General features: G+C 39.9%; 1 protein-coding gene across 1 annotated transcript in view; it reads right to left on the minus strand.

The window, feature by feature from the left end:
* Nucleotides 1–19546, minus strand: part of LOC123513197 (filaggrin-like) — a 35044-nt gene extending 15498 nt beyond the window's left edge. The window contains exon 1 of the mRNA XM_045270179.1: nt 19476–19546. The gene's annotated coding sequence lies outside the window, so the exon portion shown is untranslated. The remainder of the gene's footprint in view (nt 1–19475) is intronic.
* Between the last annotated feature and the right edge of the window lie 4420 nt (nt 19547–23966).

Below are 23966 nucleotides of genomic sequence, written 5' to 3' on the forward strand. Positions count from 1 at the left end.
CAGCACACACAAAACCTTCACACTATAAAACAACATTAGCATGCCCAGACGTGCGCCGCCAACACACACTCCTTTTCTTGACCATCCACGGCGCTGGGGAATGCTGCAGGTTGTCACAGATAGATAGATAGAGAGAGAGAGAGAGAGAGAGAGAGAGAGAGAGAGAGAGAGAGAGAGAGAGAGAGAGAAATGGGATCTGGGAAGTGGGGATTAGAGCAGATACAGTCAGATATACAGATAGGTAGACAGACAGAATGTGAGCCTTGGCAACTTGTCATATATGTATATATATATATATATATATATATATATATATATATATATATATATATATATATATATATATATATATATATATATATATATATATATATATATATATATATATATATATATATATATATATATATATATATATATATATATATATATATATATATATATATATATATATATATATATATATATACTGTACACAGCGTCTGCCACTTTCGACACCATTGTATTTAAGTCTGCTTCCATGTTAACTTTGTCACTTATATCTCGAGTAAATGTTTCTTTATCTAAAGTTTCTTTAACTAGCTTTGTCTTACTAGCCGGGCCATACAGCGCTGCATGACCGCTAAGTGACGATGCCAGGGCCAGAGTAGAGTCTAGATCTATTCTTTTTACATTTATGGGGAATGCACTGTACGTACACAAAACCAAACAACACTCTTGTCAGAATGCGTAACTTTACCCATACTTAATCTACAACTCTGATGTCTACGTTAAGTATTAATTTATCCATACAGTTTTGAACTAACAAAGCTTTGCCACCCCGATTAGAGAAATCTAAAATCTTACTCTGATATGTCACATAACAAGGAAGAGATACTGGTAAAACTGTTTTCATTTCGTTTAACCCTATCGAGTCATAATTAAGTAGTTATTGTTGAACATTCTGCTTTTCAAGTTCAGTGTACACATTATTTATATTCCAATAGATCACACTTATTTTACTTACTCGCTGTGAAGAATTTAGAAAAAAAACTGTGGGTTCCATGTATCTATGATGACTCCATCCCTGCGGTAGAGTTTACGCTGGCGAGTGTGTAGGTGAAGGGCGCAGCCGGCATTCTCGGGTCGTTCACATTCAGTAGACTCCGCATTTCGTAACTGACGCCACTCTTTCCTCACGCTGAGATGCACGTCTTTTTCTATTGCAAATCTTTCTGTAGATTTCACCTCATGTCTTAAGACGATCTCTGTTGTCCAGAATCACCTTCCAGCCAATCAGTTATTTTCACACCCGCCATAAGCCTTTTCCATTAAATTTCGTACAATATTCACAGGAACACTGAATAAGCACATCGGCAACAGATCTGTTAGAGCGAATGATAATATTTGTGAAAAGTTTGTGGAATAATAATCACAGTAGTTTGATATATGTAGCACAACAGAACTGAGAGAACGGTATATAACCATTGACGGTATTCTCTCGCATTCGGTCTGTCTTGTGAGAGTGAAGTTCGCGAGGGACGGCTGGTGGTAGTCACTTAAAACTAATGGGAAAGTCTCTTTACACTGAGTCAAGTTTACCAGCTGCCTCCTTTATAGCTATGAAGAGAAGAGGAGGGGAGGTAGAGGCAGGTGTTGTGTTGTGTAAAGAGATAAGAGAAAATATTTACTCTAGTGCAATCTTCACATCTGTTGGAAAAGGAAAAGGGAAAGAAAATATGTTATCAATAATAGAGGGAAAGTTCCTGAACCCCCTAACCCCCAATCCCCGCCGCCCCCAACACACGCACTATAAGATATAAAGGTAAACCTCAAGCAGACAAACGAGACCCTATCATTAACTTAAGGAGGTCACAGAGGAAAACTACAATAACATTGCATATCCATTCACTTGCCTGCTATTCTTCCCTCTTTCTCCTCTGCCTTTCCTCTGTCACTTTCCTCCTATCACCTTCACCTCACATCTCCTCATCTTTCATTATCTACACATTAAAAGACAGTTAAGTCCCGCTATTTTTTCAACTGCACGTCGGGCCACGATGTTTATTTGGCTGTCAATGGATGGAATTAAGAGAGATTCACGTATTACCGTAAATCTTACAACTCAATTGTTAGCCAGAGCTTGGAGGCGGAGGCAAAGAAGAGAAAGATGAAGGATGACTGAGCATAAGAGTGTTAGACATAAAAGCCTTCTGAGATGTAGATCCTAGATATTACAGAGATTAAATGCCAAGAGAAGATGATAGCGACTGATGTGATCTGGTGACAGGAAGGAGATAACGAGTGATAGGGTGTATGCTGGGTGTTGAGGAATATAGTGAAGTAACTGGGGACGGATAAAAATAATAACACTGAACTGAGATAGAAATAATAAAGGTAGCCTGAGTTTAACCCCTTCAATACTGGAAAACATTTTTTACCTTGAGATTTGTGTATGATTAGACCATTTTGTTGACATTAGGAAGGGTCTGTGGAGGTTAGAAGATAAATAGCCACAGTCTCCACCATTCTAATCACCACATAAGTTTCTGAAGCTGCATAAAATCACCAAATAGTAAGCATAGTGAACATGGAAACGCGTCATGGTACTCAAGGAGGTATCAGGGCTGTGGAGCAGAAGGGGTATTTCGTATATAAGGAAAGGGAAGATGACATGTGAAAAGAGTACAATGGATGAGTGTTTGTGGTAAAAGTGAAGGTTAGTATCGTGTTTTCATGTCAATATAACTTTTTGTTTTTATATATATAGAAGTAGGCGATAAAACAGGTGGTTTCTGATAATGGATGTTCAGGCTGTGTATTTGCAAGGGGAAAGCGTCTGTGTAGGTCTGAACGCATACACGAGCACACACACACACACACACACACACACACACACACACACACACACACACACACACACACACACACACACACACACACACACATTCCACAGCCTCATCAATCTCCGCCTGTTTGGACCCTCCATCCTCTTACTGTCTGAGGTTTATTTTTCACTCTCTCACACCGTTTTCTTTTTCGCCACGTATGGCCTACTGTGCTAATTTACATTTCCTTTAACGAAAATTTATGTTATCTACGCTGTATCATCCAGAATCTTAATACATAGATATTCCTTATATATGATTTTTATTTTTATTTTTCAGTTTCTTATTACCTTCAAATATTTGTTTCACTCATTAAATCCATTTCCTTATTCATTTTATACTCCTACTCGTTGGGCCGATTTTCATAGTCATAATATGTGACTTCCCGAGGGATGAACACTTTATATGCGAGTAGTATTCTCTCTCTCTCTCTCTCTCCGGTCAATAAGATGAAATATTAAGGATCGAAGGTTACAAGCAATCACAGGATAAAGTTTATATTCCTTTCCACAACTTTTCTTTCTCTCTGACTGCCTTCCTATCTTTTACATGCCCTTCCTACCACTCTTTACCTTTCTCCCTTTCTTTGCTTGTGCCCTCGCCCTTCTTCACCCTCCCGCCATTGTTTTGTTATGCAGAATAAGCTTAGGTGAAGGATTCCGCGCTGCCTAAGGGTGAAGGGGGAGGGATGGAATGCTGGGATGATAGGGAGTGAAGATTGTAGTTACGTGGCGTAGTGTAAAGAGAGAGAGAGAGAGAGAGAGAGAGAGAGAGAGAGAGAGAGAGAGAGAGAGAGAGAGAGAGAGAGAGAGAGAGGAGATATAAAGTTTTGGCAAGTGAATGAGTTATTACGCTTTCTTTGGTTTTAAGGGAAGACGTGAATGTATTGGTAAGTGCTGAGAGGGTACGAAAGGAGATGACAAGGGAATGGAAAGTAATAGTAACAGAAGTAGTAGTAATGGTAGTAGTAGTAGTAGTAGTAGTAGTAGTAGTAGTAGTAGTAGTAGTAGTAGTAGTAGTAACAGTAGTAGTAATAGTACTATAGTAGTCGCAGTAAGAAAAAGAGCAGCACCAGCAGTAGTATTTGGACTAAAGATTTTCATGTTCATTCATGTTTATTTGGTGCAGTGTAAGTGGCATTCGAAAAATAAATAACAACAACAGCAACAATAATAGTAATAACAACAACAACAACAATGACAACCATAGTAACTGGAGCAACAACGGCAACACACACACACACACACACACACACACACACACACACACACACACACACACACACACACACACACACACACACACACACACACACACACACACACACACACACACACATTTTTCTCTAACCATTGAGAAGGAAAGAACTCGTTTTCTGTTTCAAGGCATATAGTATGTTAGGACCATCTGACTAAGTGCGTGTCTTCCCCCCGGCGAGTAAAAGGAAGGCACGGGAAGTCTGAGTCATGTGGGGGGGGAGTTGCAGTGTGTAGTGCAGCCAGGTAACTCAGGTTTAAGCACTGATGGTCTCACGTAACCTTGGCCACGTCCTTTGCCGTTCTCTGATCCGTCTCTACCGCCGCCACCCACCCTCCTCATTGTCAAGGTGGTTCCTAACAAACACACACACACACACACACACACACACACACACACACACACACACACACACACACACACACACACACACACTCTGGGCTCGCTCCGTAATGGGTAAGGTTGGCTGGGTGACCAACAGGCGACCGTGCTAAATTACACACACACACACACACACACACACACACACACACACACACACACACACACACACACACACACACACACACACACACACACACACACACACACACACACACACACACATACACACTGTCTTTTACGTGTTTACCGACATTTTCTGTCCTTTACAACATGCAAGCAAGGACATACGAGAGAGAGAGAGAGAGAGAGAGAGAGAGAGAGAGAGAGAGAGAGAGAGAGACCATAAAGAAGGGAGAAGAAAGAAAATGAAAGTAATATTTTTTACTATACATAATATTCCGTAACAAAAATAGAGGAAAGGAAAATAAAAGAAAATCATAGTAATAAAAAGAGGAATAAAATGCTTCTTTACAATAAAAGTACTTAACGCAATGCAATGAAGTGGAAAAAAAATAGTAATAATGATTTTTCTGGTGAGGGAAAGTGGTAAAAAAATAAAGAGTGAAAGTAAGAAATAAGGTGGGTGTTGGTTTTGTTATGATCAAGAAAGGAAATGTGAAAATTGAAGAAAATAACGAATAAAAATGAAAATTATTTAGTTACAATCAGGAAAAGTAAAAGTAACGAGGACGATAAAGTTGCGAATCTGAAAATACTTTGATGTGATTCAGTAATTATCAATGAACAAAATATGAAGAGGAACATTAAACAGCAAGGGAAAAGTTCAGCAGTATATGCGTTTCATCTTTGATTATAAAATGAAATATAAAAAAGGTGAATTACTATAGAATAAAAAAAAAATATAAATACTTAATGAACACAAAGAGAGACTAGAAGAAAAATAGCTAATAGAAAGCAAAGGTAGAAGAAATATAATGCAAATGCTGTCTAACATGATCAAAATTAATAGTAAAAAATAGATAAATATATAAATAAAGCGTTCAGTGTTAAATATATATTAAATTGTTAAGTATTCTGTGTGACCTTGAATATACCTCGCCTCGCTCTCGATGACACGCCCTGATAGCTCCTCTGCATCCACAGCGCCCAGCCAGCCAACCAGCCAGCCAACCAGTCAGCCAACCAGTCAGTGACCTGTCTGACTCACAATGGGTACCAAGGTGTAAGGTAAGTGCGTGTTCACTTCTTACTATGGTTTATGAGAAGGTGAAAGTAAAGTATTAACTCCTTCAGTAGTGGGACGCTTTTTTACCAAGAGTTTTGTGTCCTATTAGACGATTTTATTTCCATTGTGAACTGTCTATGGAGGTCAGAAGATTAATGGCCAGAGTCTTCACCACGTTATTCTCCGATATAAGTTTCTGAAGCTGTATTAAATCACCAGATAGTCAGGAGAATGGATAAGGGTATGCGTCTTGGTACTGAAGGGGTTGAAATAGCACACCACGCCCTTTCTCCTAACGTGTCCGTCTTATTATTATTATTATTGTTATTATTATTATTATTATCATTATTATTATTATTATTATTATTATTATTATTATTATTATTATTATTATTATTATTATTATCAACATTATTATTATTGTTGTTGTTGCTGTCATCATTATTATTGTTTTTTTTTTAACCTATTAATGATATTGTTCATTCCATTTTGCTCAGGTGTCCCACTACAGCTTCCTTCATTAATGTGCTACTTCTGATCATATATTACTTTTACTTTTCTTTCTTTCTTTTTTTTCTCCAAGTTCATATCATTACTTTATTAGTTAGCTACCTGTGTCACCTGTTCTCCTTTCAGGGTTTTACTTTAATTATATGTACATTTTACTTCAGTTTTACTATTTTTATGCTTATTTGCTAAGTAAGTTTTAAATGATGACTTTAATTTTTTCCTGATTACATGACTTTTTTACTCCATTTTCCTTCACGTCTAATTTTTAAACCAAATTTTTATCCCTTCCTTCTTGTTTCTCCTTTTTTTGCTATACTTCATTTCCTCGTCACACTTCTCGTCCTCTCACTTCAGTTATCACTTTTCTCACTCTTTTATTCCCTCTCGTTTCACTTTTCCTAGTTTCTTTCACTCCTTCATTTTTCCTTCACTTCCTCGCTCTCACCCTGGTTCACCTCTTACCTACAAACTCGTTTCTTTACATCTTTCACCTTCCTTCCTCTCCCTCGCCCACCACACCCTTTTTCTCACTCTCTCTCTCTCTCTCTCTCTCTCTCTCTCTCTCTCTCTCTCTCTCTCTCTCTCTCTCTCGTCTCGTCTCGTCTCGTCTCGTCTCGTTTCCATTCTGTCTTACTCAACTTCATTGGTAGTTAATTGTCATAAATGCGTCCTAATCACAACAGCACGTCTCTTGCTTGCCTGCCTCCTGTAATTGGTGTCAATCAGCCACACCTTGCACGACCCTTGACATGACCTGCATGACATCACGTGATTAGAGGTGCTTTTTTTGTATTCAATTATTTTTCTATCTGTTGTTGTTTTTTTTTTTTTTCTTTTACAGAACATTTGAAAGTGAGAGTTGGTGTGTGTGTGTGTGTGTGTGTGTGTGTGTGTGTGTGTGTGTGTGTGGCGTATTTACTGGATGACTGTGTGATTTTTTAATGTTCTTTTTTTCTTATGTATTGATAGTATTAGCATTATTATTATTATTATTATTATTATTATTATTATTATTATTATTATTATTATTATTAGTAGTAGTAGTAGTAGTAGTAGTAGTAGTTGTTGTTGTTGTTGTTGTTGTTTAAGGTTGTGCTTGATTATTTTCGATGTCGTGAATCGATAAATAGATTGTCAGATAGACTTATAGTTAGACAAATAATCAATAAACATCGACAGACATGTTGATAAATAAAGAGGAAGTAGAATTGATAATAACAGACAAAGAAATAACACACACACACACACACACACACACACACACACACACACACACACACACACACACACACACACACACACACACACACACACACACACACACATTGAATCAATACAAAAAATAGAGACAACAAATTCAGTATCCGAGAAGAAGAGGGAAAAAGATTAAAGACCTGAAGCGCAAATTACAATGTTACTTCGAAGGCATCTCCATGGTGACGCCCAAGCTAAGCAATAAGTTGGCGTCCACTCAACAAAGCATACACGCACGTGCACGTCACTCACGCATGGACGTCACGCTTAGGTACCTCAATCCCACTCATAATTACACCCTGAAAGAAGATTTTGATGGGGTAATTGCGTTGTGGTTGACCAATGATGGATGAGGAGCTGGAGGGGCAAGAGGAGGTAGGAGAAGGAATAACGGAGGATGAAAATATGAGAGAGAGAGAGAGAGAGAGAGAGAGAGAGAGAGAGAGAGAGAGAGAGAGAGAGAGAGAGAGAGAGATGATGAATACAGGAATAAAAGAAATGGAGAGAAGGTTAAGATTGAGAAAGGTAAAAAAGAAAAAAATGATAAAAGAAAGATGAATGGGAGAAAAAGAGAAAAGAATGAAAGAATGAAAAAATAAAGACAAGGGAGGAATATAAATAGACGAAGAAAATGATTAAACACAGACAGAAGACAAGGAAAAATAGATAAAAGGAAAACTGAAACATATAACAAGATAATTAAAATGCTCATCATAATTAGCTTAACACATGTACAGGAGAACATCGACGCAGACGTAAACTTGTAATAGAAAAGTAAGTAAATGAAAAGTAACGCATTATGAGTTGCCACATTTCCACCTGCCCATATTATCCAACATAGGAAAGGTATAGTGTGAGTGAGGCCTCATTGACAGATTAGCTCTCCTCCCTTACCAATTTCTTCACCACTTTCACTTTAATAGGTAATGCTGAGTAAAATTAATGAACTGATACTTAGCCAGTCTCCTCATATAGTTTTACAGAGTATTGTATTTTTTTATTTCAAGAATTTTGAAAAGTTTGGGGTTAAATTATCAAGAGAGAGAGAGAGAGAGAGAGAGAGAGAGAGAGAGAGAGAGAGAGAGAGAGAGAGAGAGAGAGAGAGAGAGAGAGAGAGAGAGAGAGTTATCTTTCTCTCTCTCTCTCTCTCTCTCTCACACACACACACACACACACACACACACACACACACACACACACACACACACACACACACACACACACACACACACACAAACACACACTTGGCTGGGTATTAAACTGTCACAAACATCGCCTGGAGGTTTTCTGACCAGCTTAATGAATATCTAGAGACAGCCAAAATTTATGTCCCAACGCACTCCATCACTATCATTGTCATCTTCCTCCCCATCGTTGTTATAACCTCCATTCTTCCTTCCTTCTCTTCCCGTGACTTCCCTTGCTTGATTATTTTCTTTTATGTTTCCGCTTTTCCCTTTCTTATATGAGGAGGAGGAGGACGGTAAGAAGTAGGGGACGGAGAGGAAGAAGAAAAAGAAGAGGAGGAGGAGGAGGAGGAGGAGGAGGAGGAGGAACAGGAGGAAGGGGAGATGAATTTATCTTTCGGGTGTCTTGTTTCCTCTTAACTTTCTTTTCATCTTAACACACACACACTCTCTCTCTCTCTCTCTCTCTCTCTCTCTCTCTCTCTCTCTCTCTCTCTCTCTCTCTCTCTCTCTCTCTTGTATATACAAAAATAATAAAAAAATATCTCATAAATAACCAAAACAAAATAAAAAAGAAAAGGAAAAAAAAAAACGTGAACCTCTTTTTCATAACTTATCTCATAGTTTAATACGAAAGGATTATTATTTTTTTTCACTACAAGGGAAAGAAAAGGTGATGAAAAATGATATCGTTTACAAAAATCTAAGAAACGAAACATCTCCCTGTGCAAATATCAAGCTTTAGTGGCAAGGTGCAATTGTTTCTTGAAATTGAAGGAGTATTTGCGATGATGTAATAAAAGGAATTAGTGAGAGAAGAGGAGAAAGTGTTGAAGAGAGAAAGGGTGTGAAACAGAAAGTAAGAGTAGAGAAAGAGAGAGAGAGAGAGAGAGAGAGAGAGAGAGAGAGAGAGAGAGAGAGAGAGAGAGAGAGAGAGATTTACGATAGGCAGTAAAATAAGAAGGCGGAGATGGTGTGGATATTTGGATGCTTGAAATATTTGTGGTGGTGGTGGTGGCTGTGGTGATGGTGATGGTGGTGGTGGTGGTTTTGGTGGTGGTGTTGGTGGTGATCGTACAGGAACGAAAGTGAAGGTTGTAATATTGTGTAGTAATATTTACAATGGTCGTAGCAATAGTGGTATAGTGATATGATCATTCTAATTCTAAAGACCAATAACAATATGACGTTTGTTGTTTAAAGCCATTTTGATTTTCTTAGCTAGCAAAAGGACAGTTACATTTTTATTCCTGTTAATGTCACTCTCTCTTTATTTGCCTCTTCTTCCTAGACTTCTTTATTTGCCTCTTCTCCCTAGTCTATAGTGTTAATTTTCAGATTCAAGCTTGTAAACATTCACCAGAAGTTTGAATCACGTTTAACTCCTTCAGTATTGGGACGTATTCTTATCGTGTGTTTTGAGTACAATCAGACGATTTTATTGACATGAGGAATGGTCTATGGAGGTCAGAATATTAATTTCCAGAGTCTTAACTATTTGAGTCCACCACATAAGTGTCTGCATCTGTATAAAATCACCAAATAGCAAGCAAAATGAATATAAAAACGTGTCATGGTACTGAAGAGGTTAAGGCGAGAGGTCGTAGATTAAATGATTCAGGAAGTGAACGGAACACATGAGGATGCAAATAGAAAATCCCTCCAGACTCTTATTAATCTCTGACATTTACTGTGACGTTTGCGCAGGAGACACAGATGACCCTTGAAAGCAGACAGAGAAGATAAAGAGATAGGGAAGGAGAAAGACAGGCAAGACGGAGAGAATGGGAGAGAGGAAGAAAGTGGGGAAGATTGGTAGGGGGACCAGCTTGGAAGGAGGAGGTTTACAGGAAGGCAGACACGCACGCGACCCTTGAATCCAAGCAAACAGGCAGGTATGAAGGGAGGCAGGCAGAGAGGATAGTGTTGAGGGAGGAATGGGTGAAGGAAGATAGTAAGGAGAGAGAGAGAGAGAGAGAGAGAGAGAGAGAGAGAGAGAGAGAGAGAGAGAGAGAGAGAGAGAGAGAGAGACCAAACAAACACCAAGCAGCGCCTCCCTTAACGACAAAATCTCAACCTTTATAAATAATTTCCTCCTTCACATGCTGCAATCTTTCCAAAACGTTTCCTCTCTACATCTCTCCGTTTTCTTTACTGGACGCCTTGACGAACACGGCCTTTTAAGCGGTTACTATTTTCACCTTGACTTGGAGTGACTTAAGAGGCAGAAACACACGTCGCTTGGGATGAGTAAAGGTGAATAAGTAACATGAGTAAGCAAGTTGGACTGGAGAGGGACAGGGCATGTGTAGGATGTGAAAGCAACTGAGGCAGGCGGCGAAGAGAGAAAGAAGGAGAGAAGGGGAGGGAGAGGGAGAGAGCTGAGGTGGAAGAGAGAGGGAGGGAAAGCAAGAGGTCACGGAATGAAGGTGAAGGGAGGTGCACGTTCCTTTCCTTCCTGCTTGGAGAGAGGGCACAGGGAAGAGAGTGTAAGAAGAGAGGAATGTGGTGGAAAAAAGAAGATGAAGGAGGAATGAGCAGTTGATGATGATGATGATGATGATGATGGTGATGCTGATGCTGCTGTTGATGATGATGATGCTGATGATTAAGAGATGAAAGAGCTGGAGAAGGAGAGTGGTAATAATAATAATAACAATAATAGTAATGATAATAATAATAATAATAATAATAATAATAATAATAATAATAATAATAATAATAATAATAATAATAATAATAATAATAATAATAATAATAATAATAATAATAATAATAATAATAATAATAATAATAATAATAAAGATAATAATAATAATAATAATAATAAAAGAAGAAGAAAGTAGAAAAGAAGAAAAGAAAGAAAAGAAACAGAAAAGAAGAAATAAAAGTAGTAGTAGTAGTAGTAGTAGTAGTAGTAGTAGTAGTAGTAGTAGTAGTAGTAGTAGTAGTAGTAGTAGTAGTTGTAGTAATATTAGTGATAGAAGCATTAAAGAGGAATTGATGATGAAAGAGAGAGAGAGAGAGAGAGAGAGAGAGAGAGAGAGAGAGAGAGAGAGAGAGAGAGAGAGAGAGAGAGAGAGAAATAAGAGAGAAAAGACAAGAGAGAGAGAAAAAAAAGCAAGAGAAATAGAATACGACAAACAAAGCTTTTTAGAAATGACAATGGGGACCAAGAAAGAGAGAAAGAGAAGGAGACGGAAAAGAAAGTCATAAGAACAAGCAGGACTGGAAAATTAATCAACTTTAGGCAGCAAATACTGAGACTTTGTAAAGAGAAAATGTGAAAGCATCAGTTAGAATAGATGGAACTTGTACACAATTACTAATCAAACCTCAGGAGTGAATAGGTAAACGAATAAGAAGAAAAATGAAAGAGAAGAAAGAAAACAGATAAACACGGATGTAAAGGTTGTAAATTCTTGAGAGAGAGAGAGAGAGAGAGAGAGAGAGAGAGAGAGAGAGAGAGAGAGAGAGAGAGAGAGAGAGAGAGAGAGAGAGAGAGAGAGAGAGAGAGAGAGAGAGAGAAATGCGTCACTTACGTTTGCAAATATAAAAGTGAAAGGAGGCATTGAGAGAAAGAGAGAGTAATTCCCTTAAGGTAAAGATGAACTGCCTAGGAAATGAGAAAGAGAAAGAGAAGGTGGAGAAGAAGGAGGAGGAGGAGGAGGAGGAGGAGGAGAAGAAGAAGAAGAAGAAGAAGAAGAAGAAGAAGAAGAAGAAGAAGAAGAAGAAGAAGAAGAAGAAGAAGAAGAAGAAGAAGAAGAAGAAGAAGAAGAAGAAGAAGAAGAAGAAGAAGAAGAAGAAGAAGAAGAAGAAGAAGAAGAAGAAGAAGAAGAAGAAAAAGAAAGAAGAATAGAGAAGGAGATGAGGTAGAGAGGGAGAGAATAAAAATGAGAATAGCGAGACAGATAAGAAAAGAAATGGAAGGAGGGAAGAACGGAAGAAAGAAAAGCGATACAAAGAAGAAAACAGGAAAGAAGAAAGTTTTGCGGTAAGGGAAGAAGACAGCGCGCAAGAAGACAAATGGAGGGAAAAAAGAGAACGAGACAATTGGATAAAGAAAGGGAGAAAGAGAAAGGAAATTTTTTAAGAACAAGGAGGAAAGGAAAAAGGCAAAGAAGAAAAGAAAGGTGAGAAGGAAATACAGATGGTGAGAAGGAGGGAGGGAAGAAAGGAGACAAGAAAGGAAAGGAAAGGAGTGTGGAAGGAGATAAATGATACACAGAAGGAAGGCACAAGTGGAATGGAGACAAAAGAGTATCGCTGAGAAAGGCAGTCTAGGAAAGTAGGGAGGGAAGGAGGGAGTAAAGGAGAATGACATTGGTGGAGGAAAGAAGGCAAGAAAGGGAGAAAAGAGAAGAAATGCGTTCAGTACAAAATGTGGCTCCAAAGTAAAGGAGTGCTGAGTGAGGTGAATGTGATAAAGGCCAAGCTAACTAGTACATTCTTAAATTTATTCCTCTTATATTTCCCCTTCTCATATATTTTCTTCATGTTATTCTTTCTTTCTGATACCTGAATAATTGCGTATTTGTAACTTAATCCCTTCAGTACTGGGACGCATTTTTACCTTAAATTTTGGGTGTAATTAGACGGTTTTATTTACATTAGGAAGGGTCTATGGAGGTCAGAAGTTTAATGGCAAGCGTCTTCACTATTTTAATCCCCACATAAGTTTCTGAAGCTGTATAAAATCAAATATTAAGCAGAATGAATATGAAAACGTGTCATGGTATTGAAGAGGTGAAGCTCCTCCGTCGCCTCTGCTGCGCGATCATCATTATGTGGCTGATAAGAGAAGTGGGTTTTTTATGTCGGTAATTTCGTGGTGGTGAAAAATTTCTCAGTGATTTAGAAGGAATGCTTTGATGTGGAAACGTTTCTATTCGTTATTATGATGAGTCTTCTTAATTCTTTTTCTCTTTGTAAATCATTCACGAATCTAGAGAGTTGAGATCGTGTAAAATTGGAGACAGGGTGTGTAAGATAGTACCAATGAATAGCTGTCGGTCAAGATGATTTCTTACTTCTTCAGTACGAGTTAAACATTACTTTTTGCCATTACTACTACTACTACTACTACTACTACTACTACTACTACTACTACTACTACTACTACTACTACTACTACTACTACTACTACTACTACTACTACTATTACTACATCAAAAACACCAACACCAGCAGCAGCAACAACAGCAACAATAACAACAACACCAACAACAACCGAAACAATAACAATAACAACAACATTTACTACTACTACTACTACTAATACTACTCTTACCTCCACTGCTCTTACTACTACTACTACTACTACTACTACTACTACTACTACTACTACTACTACTACTACTACTACTACTACTAACAACAACTGCTACTACTACTACTACTACTACTACTACTACTACTACTACTACTACTACTACTACTACTACTACTACTACTACTACTACTCCTACACGTATCACAACCACTACCACTACTAATAATAAAGATAAACCAGCACAACAAAATTAATATGCAAATAAACGAAGAATGACTGCGAAAGATGGAAAATAATTGAATAAAATGAAGGAAAGCGGTGTAAGACTCGACAGGCAAAGAAATGAAAGAATTTGAAGGAACAGCAGCAAGAAAAAAGAAAATAAAAAAAATAGATAAAAAAATAAGGCACCACTTTAAGATATTAGGTAAGAATAAGAGTTGTGCAAGGAGGGAAGTGTGTGTGTGTGTGTGTGTGTGTGTGTGTGTGTGTGTGTGTGTGTGTGTGTGTGTGTGTGTGTGTGTGACGCTCCTTCCATCTCCCTTTAATGACTGGGAAATTATGAGCAGCGGCGAGAAAATTAAGATAATCGAAGTCATCCTTTCTCCTCGTTACCTCCTCTTTCTCGTTACCTCCCCTCCGCCACTGTGATCTTCCCTCCTTTTTCCTCTTTTTGGTCTTCCTGTGTCTTGTCTTTATCGTGTTTTTTTCTCATTTCTCATCTTAATTTCTATTTTCTGAAATCTCCATCTTTCTTTTCTTGTTCTCACTACCCTAATTCTTTTTTTCCTGCTCTTCCTTTTCCACTCTCACTCTCTCCACCACTACTTCTCTTCCTTCTCTATGGACTAATTCAAGAAAGATGGAGGGTAGAATTAAGAAAATATTAACTTGAGGAAGAGAGAGTGTAGGGGAGGACTGGGGTGTTGTCTGTGGGAGGGATAGGAGGGGAGGGAGTGGATGGGTGTGTAATAGTGGGGGAAGGAGGAGGGGGGTTATGAAGAAGGAAGGTAAAGAAGAAAGGAGAAAGGAGGAAGGATGAGGTAGTGATGACGATGCTAAGATGACGAGTCCTTTCTCCGTCTCTATTTAATCTCTCTCTCTCTCTCTCTCTCTCTCTCTCTCTCTCTCTCTCTCTCTCTCTCTCTCTCTCTCTCTCTCTCTCTCTCTCTCTCTCTCTCTCTCTCTCTCTCTCTCTCTCTCTCTCTCTCTCTCTCTCTCTCATATATATTTACACATCGTCTGTCTTGTATGTATGTAAGTCTGTAATGTATGTATGTATATATGATATTCATTCATTCCTTCTCTCCTTCTTTCTTTTCTTTATGCTTTCTATTTACCCATCCATCCATTCATCATTATTTCTTTGCATCTTTCCTTCCTTCCTTTCTTCCTGTAATCTTTCCATCTATCTATTATTCTGTTCATTTTATCTTTCAATTTTCATTCCATGCTTCCTTCATTCACTTTATTCATTCTCTTCTCCCTCACTCACTCATTCAGTTACTACTCGTAATTCCTAAATATTTCATGCTCTTCAAAGAATATCACTCACATTAACCGACATTTGTTCCTTGATTTTGGCTAATTCCTCACTACTTTTTAAGGGAACCAGCATTTAAGTGGGCCTTTTATTTTCAATATCTTGTTGTCCTTGGCTGACTTCCCTCCTGCATAACAAAAAAGACAGTGGCAGCATAACGAATGAAAGAATCTTCTGCCGTTATGTATACTTTCCGATTGCCTTTTGAGTCTTTACCTTCCTAACAACTGAAAGCGAAAGGTACGTCGGCAAGATGATAGGAGTCAGTAGTCCATGAAATTGATATAAGATAAAGAAAAGCAGGAGAATCGTCGGAGCTTTCTATCATAACATAATACTGAATGCACAATACTCGCTTATTGGAGTGGAAAGTAATGTATGTCGCTCATCATCTTCAGAAATAGAGGCGGAAATAAGAAAGTTGTGGAGAGAGAGAGAGAGAGAGAGAGAGAGAGAGAGAGAGAGAGAGAGAGAGAGAGAGAGAGAGAGAGAGAGAGAGAGAGAGAGAGAGAGAGAGAGAGAGAGAGAGAGAGAGAGAGAGAGAGAGAGAGAGACTATAATGTAACAAAAAAATACTGGAGGAAAAACAAACAGCAATGAAAAATAAAGTGAAAAAACACACATCATAATCGAACCTCAATAATATCACACACACACACACACACACACACACACACACACACACACACACACACACACACACACACACACACACACACACACACACACACACACACACACACACACACACACAAGCCGGCATCCTCTAGTATCATGAGGAAGCACGTGAAGAGGGAATGCACACACAAAGAACCGCGTGTGTTGGTGGAGTAGTATCGAGTCGGGGCAGACAGGTGAAGGTACTATAATGACCGCCGCGGGGCAGATTGCGTCACTGTGATCTGCAGGTGAGAGGTGAAGGTAGGCGGAGGAGGAGGAGGAGGAGGAGGAGGAGGAGGAGGAGGAGGAGGAGGAGGAGGAGGAGGTGAAGGAGGAGGAGGAGGAGAAGGACGAGGAGGATGAAGAGGAGGAGGAGGAGGATGAAGAGGACGGGAAGGAGGAGGAGCAGCAGCAGAAAGAGGAAAAACAGGAAGAGGAGGAGGAGGAGGAGGAGGATAAAAGGAAGAGGAAGAGAAGGAGGAGATGGAGGAGTAGGATAAGAAGGAGGAGGAGGAGTAAGAGGAGAAGCAATAGAATGAGGTGGTGGGCGGGGGATGCATGACTTCTGAGGTAATAAGGAGGATAATATATAACAAGGGATACAATCTAAACAGGAATGTGAAGGAAGAGAGGAAAATGTATGTATAGGGAGACACGAAGGGAATAAAGGTAAGAGAGAGAGAGAGAGACGTATGTAAACTACCACACCTGTTCTGGATGACAGGGAGACAACAAGGCCAGTGTGAAAAGGGAAGAAAATATTTTTGTACCCAGAGAAAGTTTAGAGGGAAGTGGTTACTGAAAAAAAGACAGTCATTGAGGGGGGACATGGGGTAGATGATTTAGAAACTATGTAGAGAAAAGAGAGAGATAGGTCACGAAAGAAGGAGGATTGAGTGAGGAAAAGGAATAAGCAAAGGTGTAGAGAATGATATATCAGAAGAGAATGGAGGAGAAAGGTAAAGAGAAGAGAGTAACAGTGAAGGAAACAGAGTCAAGAAGAGAAAATAAATGAGAAAAGAGATAACAGATAAAGAAGAGGCGATGGAAGAAAATATATAGTGAGAGAGAGAGAGAGAGAGAGAGAGAGAGAGAGAGAGAGAGAGAGAGAGAGAGTATGACTGTTTTTGGCGGTGAGGGCAGGAGAGAAGATAGTTTATGAAAGAAAGGAAGGCACCTGGGGAGAAAGGGCGAGCTGTGGAGGGAGGGAGGATACGGAGAGAGAAAGGGAGAAAGTTAGGGTCAAGGTTTGCAGGATAATGTAGAGAGAGAGAGAGAGAGAGAGAGAGAGAGAGAGAGAGAGAGAGAGAGAGAGAGAATAGAAAAAAAAATATCAAGAAAGGAGGAGCAGTAAAGGAGAGGCATATGATCAGGCAAAGAGAGTGTTAATAGCTCACAATGCTCCCAAGTACCCTATCATTACACTGAATTGATTAGGAAGCTTCTTTGTCTCGATACCTCCCTCTAATCAGCAGTTAATCAATACTGGCTGGACCGGTGTTGCTGGTTACTGTTACTAGGGTTTAGGTATGTACTGATGCACGTGGAATGAGTTCTTTTCGTACATTCATTTGGTAGAGTTAATTTGATACTTGTCTTCTTTGCTTAGCTCATTTTTATCATCGTGTTTAATTCTTTTCCTCCATTTTTATTGCTAACGATGTACGTATTTGTCTATGTTCTTATTTCTTCCTTTTTGTCTCGGTCATATAGCAGATTTTGTCTCGCCGCCAGACAAGACAGCCGAGACCGCGGAGTTATTGCTTTACTATTTGAGTGTGACTAGATAATTACTCTATAATCTATATGAAAAAGAAACAGACCTGTTGTTAGCTGGCGTTTGTTTGGCATGCTTCAATTAGGCCTAAACCTTCTTCTTACACGAGATAATTGGAGTATAGAGAAGACCGCAGGGAAAACGTGATTCTGGTGCCATCACAACACGTACACATACTTTTCCTTCTCAACCTTCTCCTTTTCATCCTCTTTCTTTGTGCCGCCTAAGAGTCATCGGAGCGTCAATGCGTCTCATCTTGTCACCACACGTGCAAGTAAATATTTATTCCCCTTGTCTGCTCATCTTCTTTATATTTTCTCTTTCCAGTGAAATCTTGCTTGTTTTTGTTACGTCCGTTTTGTTGTTGATGGCACACACACACACACACACACACACCCGGTAGCTCAGTGGTTAGAGCGCTGGCTTCACAAGCCAGAGGACCGGGGTTCGATTCTCCGGCCGGGTGGAGATATTTGGGTGTGACTCCTTTCACGTGTAGCCCCTGTTCACCTAGCAGTGAGTAGGTACGGGATGTAAATCGAGGAGTTGTGACCTTGTTGTCCCGGTGTGTGGTGTGTGCCTGGTCTCAGGCCTATCCGAAGATCGGAAATAATGAGCTCTGAGCTCGTTCCGTAGGGTAACGTCTGGCTGTCTCGTCAGAGACTGCAGCAGATCAAACAGTGAAACACACACAGAGAGAGAGAGAGAGAGAGAGAGTCATATGATCTTTTTTCCTGTACACTTGATACAAATCGTGCAGGTGTCTTCCAGATCACATTAAAGCAGCGAGCGTAGGGGCCTACTCCTTTATAAAGTTTGTTGATGTTTTCTTGACTGGAGCAGTTAGCAGCAATACTAATGACGGAACACATGTCTAAGGAATGAGAGGGATTGCTGTGGTGGTCTGGTTTCACTGTGGAGATGTACTACCATGCAAAGATTCCTATCGAAGGTAGCGTTGTAGTCATCGCCCTAAACATTCGTGAGTGGTCAGTTTCGCAGTAACTTGAAAAAAGAAATATTCGTGAAGCTTGATGGACAGTCATGATATGATGACTAGAATGTTTTTGTAAAAAAAAGAAAGTGGGCAGACGGTAATGGTACATCATTGTTTACTTCCTGGCTCCTTCTTGGCATGCGACTTGACATGACCCTCGCTTTTCCTGGCATTGTTGTGCTTTCGTCACCAAAAACGTTAGAAAGGGAAAGGATTCTCAGGGAAAAGTGGAATTCCACTTCAGGTGAACTGATATATATATATATATATATATATATATATATATATATATATATATATATATATATATATATATATATATATATATATATATATATATATATATATATATATATATATATATATATATATATATATATATATATATATATATGTATGTATGTATGTGTGTGTGTGTGTGTGTGTGTGTGTGTGTGTGTGTGTGTGCATATGTATACGCACATATTAACATACAAACAATACAAATGCACTCACATAGAATATATCCCTGGGGCACACAGCCTGGCACATTACACCTGGTGCTCTGAACACTGAGCAACACCTTTCCCAACGCCACCTACCGGGAGCTGGGCCGATCCAGTCAGCAGGAGTGAAAAAGAAAGTGCGTACAGCCCCACTCACACCTCGTGGCTCACTGCTGGCCCGCGAAGCACTCACTGCCTTATGTAGTTTCTTGACTCCGCCATCTTGAACAGAACGGGGGGCATCACGGTTGCCGGACAATAATATTCATTCCAAGTTTTAGGGTGAGTCACCTGACCAGGTGTGTTGGTGAAGGAAACTCGGGTGCTGCTTGGCGTGCGCCTCGGACATTGTTCTGTCCACACTACGTGACGCTCTGGCCCTGGCGCCTCCCACGCCTCACGCCTTCCCGAGGTGATGTCCTGACCTTCCGTCCCAGTTCACTCTCGATGTCGCCTGGGAGGGAAATTCAGCTTCCATACAAGACCTACAGTGACCCCGCCGCATCACCTTAGCGCCCTTTCTTTTTCGGAGGAAGATGAGCGTGTGAAAGTGAACTGGTCCAGTGGGGGTCATAGCAGTCCCTCCATGGCTTGACCCCTCACCCAGACGGCGGCTGGGTGGGGTACCAGCCGGCAGGCCTCCCCGGCGCCGTGATTGGTGGAGAAAGTAAGCCTCTGGGGATGGTGGAGGAGGGGGAGGCTGCGGGACCTGGGTAGCATTCTTTATAATCCCCCCAGTACAGTGTGTGTGTGTGTGTGTGTGTGTGTGTGTGTGTGTGTGTGTGTGTGTGTGTGTGTGTGTGTGTGTGTGTGTGTGTGTGTGTGTGTGTGTGTGTGTGTGTGTGTGTGTGTGTGTGTGTGTGTGTGTGTATGTGTGTGTAGCAAAATTTAGTGTTTGTGAGCTGCAGGCCATAAAGTCAGACATTTCCAAGGAAAAAAAGAAGAAAGGAATAGAAAAGAAGAAAACACAAAAAAGTTGAATCTGATGGAAGTACCAAAATGAACTACCAAAAAAGAAGAAAAAAACACTAAATCCTCAGCGATGAAAGTGCCTTCCCAGGAAATGTCACAAGGATTATTGCTGTATAAGAGAAGACAATTGCAATATTAATTTACTCAACTATTTTGGAAAAGTAACTAGGATGTTTATTGTTAGGTTTCTCAAGGGACAGGAATAAGGAGGAGAAGGGGCAGGAAGAGAAGGAGAGCTGCTTGTATTCCACTCACTCCATCCCCTCTTCTCTACGCCCTTCACCCTATCACTTGCATCGGAGGGGAGGGAGAAGGGCGAGAGGATAGGCAAGAGAAAGCGAAGGGGGATAAAGGAATGGGTAAATGGGACAACAAATGGGTTGATATAAGAGAGACTTGAATTACTGAAAGAAAAGTGAAAAGGAGGGATTAAAGAGTAGGAGTGAATGTAGTAGATGAAAAAGAAGGAAAAAGAAGTAAGGGATAATGCAGGAATAGAGACTGATAAGTAGGAAAAAGAGGAAAAGAGAAGAAATAAAACACGAGAGAGGAAAGAAGAGAGGGTGACTTAAGTAAATGTAAATGAGAAAGAGGAACAAGTAAAGATGGAAAGATGGAAAGCAGCATGACTAAGGAAAAGAGAGAAAGGAGAAAACAAAATTAGAAAATAAGAAGAAAGACAAGAAAAAATAGAAAGAGAGGAAAGGAAAAAATAAGCAGGACAGAAATGAGCAATAGAGAAGGATGGAAAAAAGAAATAGGGAAAGGAAAACCAGGAAGATGGAGAAAAGGAAAGGAAAGAAGGGGTCGCTGCATTTTCTCACTAGCTTGACCACTTTTGATCTTGTCTCCAAACACTGACTTTCTCCATGATAAACTGATAGTGTTTCCATGGACCATTCCTTTTCTTTTCAACCTGGACTTGTCGATCGGGAAACATCTCAAACAAAGATAGTAATACATAAGCAAGAACAAAGAGCACCAGATACCGTGTCGAGCCTAATGATACTATGAAAAGCTACATACATTATCCAATCGAAAGTAAGAAAGTTGAATTAGTAAAGGTGAAAGTTTTTATGTAATATTGTAAGCGTTCTTAATAGAGCGATTCGTGCATTCATAAGTGCTTAATCAGAATTTCGTTAGTGATTTCCCATTAACTCCTTCAATACTGGGACACATTTTTACCTTAAGATTTGTGTACGATTAGAACATTTTATTGACATTAGGAAAGATCTATGGAGGTCAGAAGGTCAATGGCCATACTCTTCTCTAAATTAATCCCCCACATGAGTTTCTGAAGCTGTATAAAATCACTAAATAGTAAACAGAGTGTATATAAAAACGCATCATGGTACTGAAGGGGGTTAATCATCAACAATAATCTCTATAATGTAATCTATAGAAAAATGAAAGACAAGGTAAAAATATCAGTAACATCTACTTGAGCTTATTAGTGTTGAGATGAGGTGCAGAAACGTCTCATGATATCGACCTTAGACTTACACATTACTTTATTCTCTTCGCATCGCCGTTTAAGGAAGAACCAAGCCAACAAGTAGAATCTTTATCTCTTTATTACTGGGGCGCATATTTACTACGAGTCTTGGGTATGATTAGACGATTTTATATACATTAGGAAGGGTTGATGCAGGTGAGAAAACTAATGCACAGTCTTTACTATTCTAATCTTCCACATAAGCTTCTGAAGCTGTATAAAACCACCAAATAGTAAGAAGAATAGATATGAAAACACGTCATAGTAGTGAAAGGATTAACCTCTATTGTACAGTACATAGTAATTTTAAACAGAACAAACGCCTTTTTTTTTTTAACAAATTGACAACAAGTAACTCAATGCAAAACTCGATCATAACGTAACTCGAGAGAGAGAGAGAGAGAGAGAGAGAGAGAGAGAGAGAGAGAGAGAGAGAGAGAGAGAGAGAGAGAGAGAGAGAGAGAGAGAGAGAGAGATAGAGAGAGAGAGAGAGATAATGTGTATGTGCGTGTGTGTGTGTGTGTGTGTGTGTGTGTGTGTGTCTGTCTCTACTTTGCCAGCTTGGGGTTGCCGTACACGTTGGTCTAGTGAAGGTGATGGTCGGGCCTTTGCATAGGCTGACGGACGTGCACGACGCTTTTTATGGCTTAATTAAGAGGTTTTGGCATTGAAGTAAGAGTAAAATAGTAGGTGCTCAGACTCCCAGTGAAAGCATGACTGTCGGACGGGACCAGTAGGTAATGGGAGAGGAAGTTAGGTTCTCATATGCAACTTGGACATCAATAGGAACACTGCCTTTCCTTTCCTTCACTATTCATGAGTAGCTCTTCGACTGCTAATGGTTCGGTGACATTTTTTGGTACCCTTAATGAGAGAGAGAGAGAGAGAGAGAGAGAGAGAGAGAGAGAGAGAGAGAGAGAGAGAGAGAGAGAGAGAGAGAGAGAGAGAGAGAGACATAGGATTATAATGCAGATGACAAAAAAGAAGAGGAGGACAGGGAAGAGGAAGCAGAACAACAACAATGATAACAATAACAACACAGATATTACTAATCATAAAAAAAAGACACAGAATAAGGGGCCGAGAAAGATGATGTGAAAAAAAAAGATTAATAACAGAAAGGCCAAGAAACGCTTATAGGTACACAGGAGAGCGACAGCTGTATTCAGAAACGTTTTCCAAAGGCTGTAGTTAAAGATATTCATGTTTTTAAGGGTATTTTTATGGTTCCGGTGATTTACAAGATTTCTAGCTGATCATAAGGAAAAAAACTGTCTTGGAAACCTGGCTAGTTGTCTATGAGGACTTGAAAAATTGTGTTGAGAGAGCAAGGCGTTTCTGAATATGGCCGTCTTTCCCACACTGGTCATGGGCGACACGCAGCACTTGCCTCGTCCTGCTGCTCACCCCACCTGGCCGAGGGACGACCCCAGCCACCCCACAGGTCAAAGGTGAAAGCACGCACCACTGCCAGACTGTGCTTGTGCCTCTAGTTGACACACACACACACACACACACACACACACACACACACGGCCCGGTAGCTCAGTGGTTAGAGCGCTGGCTTCACAAGCCAGATGACCGGGGTTCGATTCCCCGGCCGGGTGGAGATATTTGGGTGTGTCTCCTTTCACGTGTAGCCCTGTTCACCTAGCAGTGAGTAGGTACGGGATATAAATCGAGGAGTTGTGACCTTGTTGTCCTGGTGTGTGGTGTGTGCCTGGTCTCAGGCCTATCCCAAGATCGGAAATAATGAGCTCTGAGCTCGCTCCGTAGGGTAACGTCTGGCTGTCTCGTCAGAGACTGACTGCACCAGATCAAACAAACAAAACACACACACACACGCGCGTACACACATACACACACACACACACACACACACACACACTTAATGGATATGTCTACATACACACGTAAGAGACTTTACGTACACAAACCTGCATTAATCCTTTCACATAGAGAGCGTTTACACACACACACACACACACACACACACACACACACACACACACACACACACACACACACACACACACACACACACACACACACACACACACACACACACACACACACACACACTGAACACGTTTCTTGTTCATATTTTTTGCGCTATA

Source organism: Portunus trituberculatus, chromosome 35 (assembly GCF_017591435.1).
Source record: "Portunus trituberculatus isolate SZX2019 chromosome 35, ASM1759143v1, whole genome shotgun sequence".
Classification (NCBI taxonomy): domain Eukaryota; kingdom Metazoa; phylum Arthropoda; class Malacostraca; order Decapoda; family Portunidae; genus Portunus; species Portunus trituberculatus.